The 12,282-nt window shown below is 39.5% G+C and overlaps 1 protein-coding gene across 1 annotated transcript in view; it reads right to left on the bottom strand.

The window, feature by feature from the left end:
* The window catches only part of MED12L (mediator complex subunit 12L), a 316,418-nt gene that overhangs the window by 128,220 nt on the left and 175,916 nt on the right, over positions 1 to 12,282 (bottom strand). The window lies entirely within an intron of this gene.

Raw genomic sequence — 12,282 nt, 5'->3', positions numbered from 1 at the left:
CCAGGCCTTCTGTCATTCCATCTGCGAATATGTAGGACCTTTGACCATCACCCCTTGGCTGTGTTTTTCAACGTCATAGCATATTTTAAAAAAACCTCGTGTAGTACGGGATAGGTGAGAAAAGATCCGATCACGTATTTTGGAGAAAGAACAGTGTGACTGGACATTACGATGAAACACTCTGGACTCATGTACCATTATTATATATCCATTCTGCATTTAAAACCTCATGCACTGAAGGTAGAGAATATGGAAGCTTGGTTAATAATCAAGTTTATGTAAACAGTTTATTAATAAACCTTTTAATAGTCTGTATTTTAGAAAATGATTAGGAAAATATAATATATATATAATATATATATATTATATATATATAATCTTTCCTTTAAGCTTTATGCCACCTTTAAAAATAATATCATTCGTTTAAAAAAATAAACTTAAGTTAGCCCTGGCCAGGTGGCTCAGTTTGTTGGAGCATCGTCCCATGCACCAAAAGGGTGCGGGTTCAATCCCTGGTTGGGGGATGTATGGGAAGCAACAGATTGATGCTTCTCTCTCTCCCCCTTCCTCTCTCTAAAATCAATAAACATATCCTTGTGTGAGGACTTAAAAAATAAAATAAAAAACAAACAAATAAAAAGATTACCTTAACTTGAAGGATAGAGTTGAATTATCAAGTCCAAAAACCTTAAGTAACCTCTTAAATCGCAAAATATTTTCTCCTCCTTTAAGGTAAACCCTTGAGCCTTCATTCACTTCCAAAGCCTTCAGCTGCCCAAGTGTTGCCTAAGTGTCTCATTTGTTGCTACCATTGGATGGGGAGCTGAGGAAGCATGAAAAGGAGGGGGTGGTGAAGGCATGTTTGCCAACAAAAGAGGACATTAAGGTTAACAGAGACAAAACACATCCCTGTAGATGAAAGAACAATATTTTACTTAGATTCTTTTAACCTATCTGTGAAATTCTAAAACACTAAAATGAGCAAAAATGAGGGCATAAGAATAACAACTGAACAGTGACAACCCTCAAAAGGTGTAAGAACAGAATTCAGGGACTACTAACACATTGTACTCGAGAAACGTATTTATACGTTTTACATTGGCTGGTAGTAGAGCACGCGATAGAAACTACCCACAAACAATGTGCTACCTGTCTAGTAGGTGAGTCAGGTTTGGCAAAGCGGTTGGTTAGCCAAGGGGTTAAAAGAATTACCTGAGGATCTCTATCAAAATATCTATCTTTCCATCAAGATTCCAATTCCATAAATTCCAGGGGCACTCTGATACATGAATATATATGCACCTCGCTTGGTTATTTGAATAGCCACTACTCTCCCCCAATTGTGTGCCACTAGCTAGGATAACATAGCCATGTTTTACACCACCTAATGTGAAAAAAGTCTGAAAGGCTAATTCCTTTCTACACCCTCCCCATAATACCCAGGGTGAGGCGCAGCTACCCTCTATATAAAGTGAAGGAGCAGTGTTGCAACTGGAAAAAAATACCCTCAGTATAATGCCCTGTCCTTCCATACCTGGTTTCCACTACATCACAGCTCCCAGTCCAATATCTCGAAAGCATTACCCACTTCACTGTGTGAGTGTATGTATATAAATAGGCACAGAATGTGCACATACACATGTATGATCACTTAAGCCCCAAAACTAAGAATCAACCATCTTTAATAACACTAAATGGCTCTATTTAGCCCTCTTGAACTTACCAAACACTTCTCTGCCTCAGATGTCATTTAATCCTCTAATCCAGACCTCAACTCTAAGAGGTCTTTAAAATATCTCATTAGTATTTTAATGGTTCCCAAACTGGGTCACTCTATAGTAGGCACATTTAATGTTAGGATGGTTTTATTCCTTGAAATTACATTATTGTATTAATGGGATGTCTTAAAACATAGACCTAGGGAGAAAAAAAGAATATCATCCCACTTTTTAAAAAATTGTTAAAAAATTCAAAATTATACTGCTTATGTTTCACATCAGTGCCCACACTGTGATCTAAAAACTTATTTATCCCAGCCAACCAAGAATGAGATATTTACATGAGTAAAATATTATCAATAGGAATAATATTAAATATTGTGCTAGTATCAAAAGTTAATACAAAATACACTAGTATTGGAGAAATTAATTAATTGATAATTTAGAAATAATCTGCAATCTAAAATTTCTTACATGGAGCTTTTGAATTATATTCAAAATTAATGCCTAAGGATCCTGGGGAGCAATAATAAATAACATAGTTATTCTTCCTTTATGTACACAAGAAACATGAAATATATGTTCAGATAATTTCAAAAAAGAATTTTTCTATTCTTTCTAAAACTTTCAAAAACACTGATTTGTAGAAAGTCTTTCTACGTATACCTTACTCTCTTCATTCATTAAAATATTCATACTATTTTATTCTCATTTCCTAACAGTACACCAATATCGTTTTTCTCAATGTTTTAAGGGCATAGCAACAAAGAAAACCCGTAAATTTAGATTAAATAGCCAAGACAAAACTGTGCGTGTGCACAATATAGTATGGCCTAAACATAAAGGAATATCATGATAACCATGGGGGAAATGTGATACACTAGGGAAAAAATAAAGAAATGAGATATATTAGGGAGAAAAATTAAGAAGACAAAAACAAACAAAGGTTTGGGATTCCTTAAATCTTATAAATAGAGGTTTCCCCCAGACTAAACACTACAAGAAAACAGTTTAAAAAATCAGTAAATACTTACTAGGCATGTACCATGTTAAAAAACACACACAGTGTAATCAATATGATATTTAAAATAATCTTTGGATACCCCAAAGTTAATTCTAAAAATAAATATTTCTTAAGATCAAACATTTTGAAATTTCAGCAGGCTGCAAGCATCTCGTAAATGCAAAATGATTAGGCATACCCCCTAGCCCTCTAGCATCATCTAGTGGTAAATTCATGAAACAGCTGAAGAAAAAGACTAGTGTACTGGCACAGCCATTTCCTCATCTTCCTTCTGTCTCTCTCTCTCTCTCTCACACACACACACACACACACACACACACACACACACACACACAATCCTGGAGCTGCCTAGAAAGATGCAAATGTTTGCAATGAATAATTAAGACCCACAGAAAATTATTTTACAGATGTAAGGAAAAAAAAAACTAAGTCTCTAATACACAATGGACTTCATGGGGAAAATGATACAAATACTAACTGCTCTTTCCTAACTTCCATACATGAAAATATAAATTAAATATAATTTATCTACAGATTTAACAGTACACAAAAATCACTTATTGGTGTTGAAGATCGAGGAATAAGACTGTGTTGAAAGTTTTACTTACCAAGAAACTCCTAGGATTCAAATGCCAATTTTTGTTTTGAATATTCCTAAGGTTCTTTTACTTTTATAAACCACAATGATAAGAAATTATCTAAAGTTATAAAAATGGTGTTTTGTGGCTTTTAGACCACACATCCTTTTTTCTCCTCATTTGGAAACTCAAGATATGGAAATAAATTGGAAATTCCTTTATCTCTAACAGCTTCAAAGGCAAACATTCTTAATAAAAGTAAAGTGGCCAATTTCCCTTTCAATAACACCAGAAAACACCCCTGGGCTGCATGCAGTCTGGGCAGGCTCCACAGGAACTCTTGGAAATGAGCCAGGTGTCGGACTCCACCAGCATCGCAACAGGGTCTAGACCCGTCAGCCAGATTTGTCAGACCCTCCACGTCTGAACCTAGATGTAAATGTCATAAACAAAAATTTCCAGCTCTGACACATTTACACACACACACACACACACACACACACACACGCAGACCAACACACAGCACGTGTGTTGTGTAACTAAGGCTGACAAAGTTAGTACAACAAATGTCACTCAGTCCCTTAACCTAGTAACTATTTTAAATAGTCTTAAAAATCATTCCTGTGCTTAATATTGTTACTACTAGCCTAAACCAAAATATCTTCAGTAACACTGACACCCTCTACCCAATAAATGTCTATATGGTTTTCAAAAATCCTGAACCATATATATCACCGCAATGAAAAAAATGAATACATATATGAGAAAGTGAGTATGAGGCAAAACATTTGTATACTATCTAAACTTAGAACATCTATATCGAACCTTCACAACACAATGAAACCCAATACATCCTTTTTGAGAAATGCCAACATATTTCCGTATGCTGACATAAAAGCCACAGATAAATCTACCTATATATATAAGTGCACATATGAGCACACACACATACATGCAGACCTCAGTTGCCCAGTAGTGCAAAAGCATAAAAAATAACGCAAAGCTGAAAGTGTGCAAAGCAATCTTAATAATCAAGATAAAACATTATCCCATAACTTTAAAAATTTTTGTCAAATTATTAAAAATTGCCTTCCTGTTGGTTATAAAAACGAAAAACAGTAAATGTATAGCATTGAAAACATTAAGTACGTTGTAAAGAAGAAAACTTATTAAGAGTAGTGTGAAGAGTGCTCGCCTGCTGGTACGTCACTTAGGACACAGAGTGAACATCTTTTTCTATGCCTTGCAGCACTGTCACACCCCTTTCTAGGTTTGAATCAGCTTCCAACAGTCTGTCCTTTTATCTCCGGAAATTCCTTTAATGTGAAGTTTCCTGCCAGCATCACTTTCTCTACATTCCCAGTGAGCTATTTCTTCTTTAACTCTCTTTATTTTGGGTTTGAATTTCAGTTTCGGAATCATCACTTTTCATTTCTTTGCTGCACTTTCATCTTTGTTGATCAGCTCTCTCTTCCGACCATCCATTTTAGTAGAATGCCATGTTGTTCATCTTGGCAAACACAAGGGAAACACAACTGACTACACACTCTGCTGCCTACGCAGGAAATGAACGACAGATGTGCTGTGACCGGGCACCAGCCAGCTGTGAAAGAAGTGCCGTGGCTGGTCACTGTGATACCCATGTGTTATTCACACGGTGAACTGTGAACAAGAGAGGTAGCAGTGAAGTTTGTACTTCCTGCAAATTGATCAGTTAATGCACTCTAATAACTGAAATTTGAACCATGCTTCTGGGAGACTAGTAATCTTTAACCAAATCATGGTAACTCGAATACATGGATGTTAGAACTATAAAATCAAGGATGGCCTGCCTGTGTGTGCACATGTGTACAATGATAATCATAACATGAAGAAACAGAGAGGGACAAATTGATAATAAAATAATGTGTAATGTCAAATTCTTTGGTACAACTATATGAAAAAATATCATTTGTTGATTCAACCAGAAGGAGTCAGATACTTCCATATATATATATAATCACGTGAACGCCACGTATATCCTTACCATTGGTGATGTGGCTTTCTAAAATGGTAAATAGTTCTTGAGAAAATTCCAAATAAAACAGTATTGAGACAATAGCTACATTCATGGAAAATTCTGATTGGTGATTAAGTTGGGCAAAAATATGTTCTACATGCAAAGTAGAATTAAATCATTGGCTTGGATATTTATAAATAGATTTTTTTACCCACGAGAAAGTTTAATGAGCTACTTCTATGAGAAGCATGGGACAACTCTTCCCTGTGCAACACTGGCTCCTACTTTCCAAGACATCTAGCATCCACCAAATACTGGGAGGGAAAAAGTGCTCCAGATAGGAAAAACTGCCCGCCCCCCCCCCCCCCGTAGTGCTGACAACACTGAGAGAACCCTGATCTAGGCTCCTGAACCACCTGCACTCAGAGAAATGAGTATGCCCAAGTTTTCAAGCAATACAGAAAACAAAGCCTCCAGATACAATAAGGTCTAAATAAATTTGGAGAGGGATATGGCATTAATCAAAAATTAATAAATAAGGCAAAGCATTTTATTCCCACCTCTCCATATCACAAAAAAAAACCTGAAAAAAGAGTGATTTCTATAAAGTCTATATACAAGCTTCATTAGATGTCTGCTTTGAAGTTTAATGTGTTCTCTGCAAATGCCATTTGAAAGACAGCTACATATACTTTATCAATACCCCTAAGATTATGGGGTAAAAACAGACAAAGATCATAATAATGATGATCAAATCTTCCTGTAGTACCTACCAGTCACTGTCCCAAGCACTTTAGTCCCCAAAACAACCCTATGAAGTAGGTATCCTCTTATTCCCATTTTACAGATGAGAAGACTGAAGCACACTAGCCAAGGGAGCATGGCCAGGAGGTGAAGTGATGGTGGCAAGTTATAAAGCCAAGGAGTCCAGGCTGTTACCTGGACTACATCAGTTTCTCTCTCCACCCCAACTGAGGAGGCTCCTTACTTTTTAACTTAGTTAACAGCATCATCATCTACCCAGGCATCTGAACTGGAAATCCAAATCATTCTAGGCACCTCTCTTTCCCTCATCCCCATTAACCACCCTGCACCGGACCCTGAGAGTGTACCCTCAGAAATGTTAGACAAGCCAGTCTCTGCCCTGCCCGGCCCTGCGCCAGGCTGAGCTCAGGCCCAGGGCTTAGCTGTGAGGTCTCATGGATGAATAAGGGTTTGCGAGCAGGATCTCACCTCTCACTGTGTGCCATGCTGAGAGAAGAAAAGAAACCAACTGCCATGATTTTAAACTGACAAAACCACAGCTTGACACCTTGACTCTTCTATTTTTTTCCCAGTCCCTCGCACACTCTTTTCTAGTACTTTTAACACTGACTGGTTGTTTTCTAATGAAATGAAAACAGCTAATGCATATTGGGCACTCCCTACACACCAAACACCATCCTCAGCTCCTGACCTGTATCCGCCCACTTGATCCCCGTGACAAACCCCTGAGGAAGCACCAGGCTCGCCTCATGACAAAGATGAAGAGTCCCAGTCCCCAGGGTCATGCACTCCAGAAAGTCTGTTGCTGGGATTGGATGCAGGCAATGTGGATCTAGAAGCTCAGATTTTATCCATGGCTCAATACTGAAATGCAACGCATCCTTGAAGTATTACTGACACTACCCAAAGCCCTGCTGATTATTTATGTTACCAAATGCTATTAATACAAATAAACTACATACTGCAACTAAGGCTGGACTTGAAGTAGAGAAGAGCTCTTAACCAAAGGTTCACTAACTTGTTTAATAAACATGAAAGATAATACCATTAAGAGGACATTAACCTTAGCCAATCAATCAGGCCCCTTTGATCATTTTATTCCCTTATGATTAGGACGAGTGTGTAATTCATCATCAAAGCCTGGGGACTTCTGAGAGTGAAAGTGTCCCTGAACTGGCACAAGCAGTATAAACTGGGACAGTGTGGGCAAACCTGGACATAGCTGCCCCACACTCACAGCACATAATGAAGGCTCTGTCTACATTAGACTGTGATACCTACTGTACTTAAGCAGGAAGCTTAGGACAAGAAAAAAAGAATTCAAGGAATTCAGCCCTCCCCTTAGTGAGAAGCCCCACTGTGAAGCTTCTTCTATCCAGCTTCCTAATGCAAACCCTAAGCATGATGCTGGTTTAGTGGCTATTCAACACCAGCCTCTAATGGATGCTTCTTGGGAGTGCAGATAACGGTTTGCTTTATTGCCAGCAGTTCTGATTAATGCTGCATGACACAATGTATCCCACCCAAATTGAATGTTTTTGTCTGTTTTTGCTTCCTGGAAGAAGACTTAAATCTAAATTCTAATTTAAGTTCTTTCTTTCCTCCACAACAAAACCATCATGATTCATTCTTAACATTATTAACTACTAAGTACCAAATATGATTGGTATGATTTTCAACAGATTTCTGAGACAGTGGCTACATTCGTCCGTCCAAGGCCCAGCCTCCATGGAGGCAGCTAAACAAAACAGGCTGACCAGGAGGCAGAGCCACAGGGGGGCGCTGGTGTGGGTGCCCCACCGCAGAGGGTGAGAGCAACGCTGCCTACGGGAAATCTGTGATGCTCCAGAAAGGCTGAGGAAGCCCCACCCTGTTTGTGAATACAGGTTCCCATTCAGCCTTCCTGTCATGGTTAAACCACGAGACCTCATTCACACCTCATGCCACAGTCAAAGGCAACAAGCACAGCTGCACAGCTGCTCCCTGAACGGCCCATTCAAGGGCTGAAAACAGAACCTTGGCCTCGCTGATTCTTTGTTCTGCTTGTGCCAATTGGTTCATATAGAACAGCCTAAGAACCACTGTTGAATTCACGTTGTTGGCAAAAGATAACATGAGTTCTCTGCAACACTGCTTAAAACCATCAAGGATTTCTCAGCCAGGCCGCCAAAGAAATTAAATTACCACGGATAACCAGACAACCCTCATATTATCCAGTACAAACAAGTGTGCTAAGCTAATATCTGTTTGCTGAACAAAGACTGATTCTACATACTTTCAGGTGTGGTGAATGCTACAGGTTAAAAAAAAAAAAAAAAAAAAAAAGAAGAGACTGCATGAGATCACCCCCAGCACTTCCTTTGATTTCAGTTAACCTCAGTGAAGTTCCCTGAAGTCTCAACACCACAAACCCAGCACCAAACTTGCTGGTATGTTCTCCTCCCACACACCCCTGCAGTATGAACAAGCAGCATCTGTTTATCAGAACAACTCTGGGAAAGTTTATCTAATGAAAATGAAGTAATCTTCCACATTCCTAAGTCTCATTCCAGCTCAAGCTTCTCTCAGAGCTTTCTCAAGGCTTATTTTTCTAACTTTACCAAAAAGCTGGGCAGTTAGAGCACTAAGTGAAAAAAAAAACTGCCTTATATAGCAGTGTGTTATCCTCTAAGTTACCTGTCTTAAATGGAATCATTATGCAGGTCAGAGATTCAGAAACCCACAAAAGCGGCTCAGAAGTGTGCAGTAGAATTGATTTAGACAATTTAATGCCCCAGGGATGACATTACTGTATTTAAAAATATTTAGTCCTTGTTCTCAGATTAATTCCACTGTCTCACATATCTGTAACTACAGGACCAGAGTACATAGTTGGGAATATTCTCTGTCTCTCCCATATATTGGTAATATATTCACCCAGCCAGCATTCCTGAGTGCTTGCTATGGTAGTGAGCCCTCGGAACACCAAAATAATTCAACAAGCACAGCCATTGCCCATGCTAGGTCGGCATGAGGTAAAAACAGTCCATCTGGGGAGAATACTACCATCACCAAGGTATCAGGAATACTTGCAGAGATAGTGACTGTTAGCTTGTTGGGAACCGCCCTGACTGGTATTAGAAGCTGAGACCCCCGCCTAGGCTAAAGCTAAGGGAACGCCCTTGGAACCGTGAGCCGGCAAGGAGACAAAGGCTTATCTCCCTGGCAGTAATGCTGTTTCTGCTGCTGAACCCCAAAAAAGCTTGGTCGGTTAGCCAAAGACGGGTAAGATTCCCCACGGGGGGAACAACCCAAGCCAGGCACGATCACTTTTGGGAGGCCCCCCAAAAGAAGGACTTGGGGGGGCTGCAGCAAAAGGGGGGTGATGGACCCTCACTCCTCGGCTTTGACAAAGTCTGAGTTCTCAGCGTCCGGAAGAAAATCTCCTTATCTCTCGGTGGCCTTAGTTCCCGCGCTCCACCTAAGCCTGAAACAATGACGGGGAAGTACAGCTCGGTACTGGGAAGTGCGGATTTCCCGGGGGTGATCAGGCCTAAGAAAGAACATGTAAATTACTGTGAAACCTTCTTTGTTTAAGAACACTCTCAGTTGAATGAGGAGGGTCTTAGGAGGAAGCTAGTTTGTTCCTCAGCCTTACAGCTCTTTGACCCCCAACTCAATAGACCGGCAGAGTTCTTTGTTTCCTATATTCCTTACTTCCCCTAATGAGTATTGTACGTTACCTGAGTTATTATGCAAAATGAGCCTAATAAAAGCAGGTATGGACAGTAAATCAGCGCGCTCCCCACTAGGGGGGGTGGCCATTCTGTCCCTACTTCCCCACAGAAACTGGTTTGTCTCTGTGCATGTGTGTTTTTTCTCGCGTATTGTCGAGCCATCCACAGTGTGCCGTGGTCACTGCTGGCCGGTGACCCACGCGCAACATTAGCTGAAGCAAGTCTTGAGAATAGACAGAAGCAGAATGAAGACAATGAGAAATGATAGATTTTGTGGAGTTAGAGGTGTAAAAGAAAATGGCCTCTTCCGCTTCCTCAACATCCTTCCAAACAGGCACACAGAGAAGAGGAAATACGGGCACTGAAGTTCTTGTGTTTGTAACAAAGTTCTCAATTTTGATTTTTTGCCAGTGATATCAACTGAAATTCATTCCTTCTGATTCTTAACAGAGAAAATCTGTTTGAACACTTCAACTGATTGGGTTAGGTCTTCGACTCATGACTCAATGTATATACCTACCCAAAGTGAGGCTCTGTAAGCAGTGTACGAAACATGTAAATACTGTGAGCGTCAATTCATTCTAGAGACACTCCTCTGTCAGTCTACCAGAAGGTGGAGGTATTGTACAAGACATTTGTTTCACCGTTATAATTAATTCTTCCGTTAAGATAAGGCCACAACCAGTAATTCCTGTGCCTGTCACTCATTTCAAGAAGTTAAAAAACGACCATAAAGCCAGTGTTTCACAATAATACAGTGACTAATTACGTCTTAATGGCATCATTCCTGCCACCCTCCTTCACTACAAATTCAATGCACTGACCTTGACAGGAGCTAATGCTTCACATGGAGGAACACAAAGGCATATCTGCCTTCAATGTTGTCCTGCCAGCATACACTTTTTAAAGCACACCTCCAGTTACTTTACTACAACAAGCTAAAAATGGGCATACTGAATTAGGAACTCATCAGCCTGGTAACTGGGATCCTCCACATTTCACCTCACCCACCTCTGCCAACTGTCCTTCCCTCATTTCTTTGCTCACACCCTTCTTTTAATCCCAGGTTGACTTTCAACCCATTCTAGAAATAACAGAGCCATATCTATGTAAGAACCACTTCAGATACCAGCCCCTTCACAGACCCTTTTAGAGAACAACTGCCAAACTCACCTCCTTTAATATCCGGGTACTCTCACATGATGTTTATATTGGCCCTTGTACTAAAATCCTCCGTGTTCTTATCCCAGTACATTTCCCAATGGCCATTGGGACCCTGCCTGCAGCCATGCCTCCCCAACACACATGCCACTTGCCAGCAACATCTTTTTCTTTTTATTTTTTTTTTTCATGGTATAATCCAATAGATAGATCCTATGGTTAAAATAAACTCACTGAAATACAATGTACAGATGATATGCAATATATTACAGAACTGTACATCTGCAACCTGTATTTTTATTGACCAGTGTCATCCCAATAAATTCAACTAAAAATGTTTATATCTATCAAAATGTCCATCAATATGGGCTGATTAAATAAAGCACAGAATGCCGCAAAGTCCTGAATAACTAACAAGGTCCATCTACACAGGGCTAACACGAGTAAATCTGAGACAGCAAGTGGGGTAACAGCAAAGCACACTGGTCTGTCTGTACCACCCAACGAAGCAAATGGGGAAAATCTAGGATAAGGCGATAACAATAAAGTTGCTTTTTTACTATATAAAAAAAGATTTTGGGGTAAGGAACAACACAGAACATTTACAGAACACCAAGAGTAAGAAAACCAGCTGCTCAGGGCCGTTGATGACAGGCTGGATAGAAACAGACTGGAAACAATAACAGACATACTTGGGGATTACATGTGTTAAACTCACTCTATCTGCAGTATGAATACACAAGGGATGTTTATATATAACCAGTTTTATTACGAACAAGGCAGAGTCTGGCCCGGAAACAAAGCTGGAGAAAGGAACTGTGTCTGTGAGCATGTGCGGTGGGCAGTCGTCAGGGGTCTGGAGAGGGTCCTCAGGAAAAGAGTAACCAGGATGAACCCCCCCAACCCCCCACCTACCCCCGGTGCTCTCTAAGGGATCCACAAAATCAAATGTGAAAGGGTTGAGGAAACATAGAACTACTTAGCATAAATCAAAACATCAGAGAAAAAAAAATATTGATTCTAGCTTTTCCCTCTTTTTTGATAGGAACATGTCCTCTATTATTAAGTTTTTAAATTACTTTTTACTATTTTAAAATCATCACCATTATTTTATTTATTGTTGAAAAAGCTGAATTTTGCTGCTAAAGAAAATAGCTAATTTTTAAAATACATGAAGATATGATGAATAATAGCTTGTCAGGATAAAATATCTTTACAAACATTAATAAAATACTTACTTCCAATTCTAACAGAGAAAAATGTACACAAGCTAATCTTTGTACGTAAGCATATCCACAAAATGCCTAGCGTAAGCCTTAAG

Source organism: Phyllostomus hastatus, unplaced genomic scaffold (genome assembly GCF_019186645.2).
Source record: "Phyllostomus hastatus isolate PE091 unplaced genomic scaffold, TTU_PhHast_1.1 phas_contig_86, whole genome shotgun sequence".
Lineage (NCBI taxonomy): Eukaryota > Metazoa > Chordata > Mammalia > Chiroptera > Phyllostomidae > Phyllostomus > Phyllostomus hastatus.
Note: the sequence above shows the minus strand (reverse complement) of the source record. Positions and strands in the feature narration are given on the sequence as shown.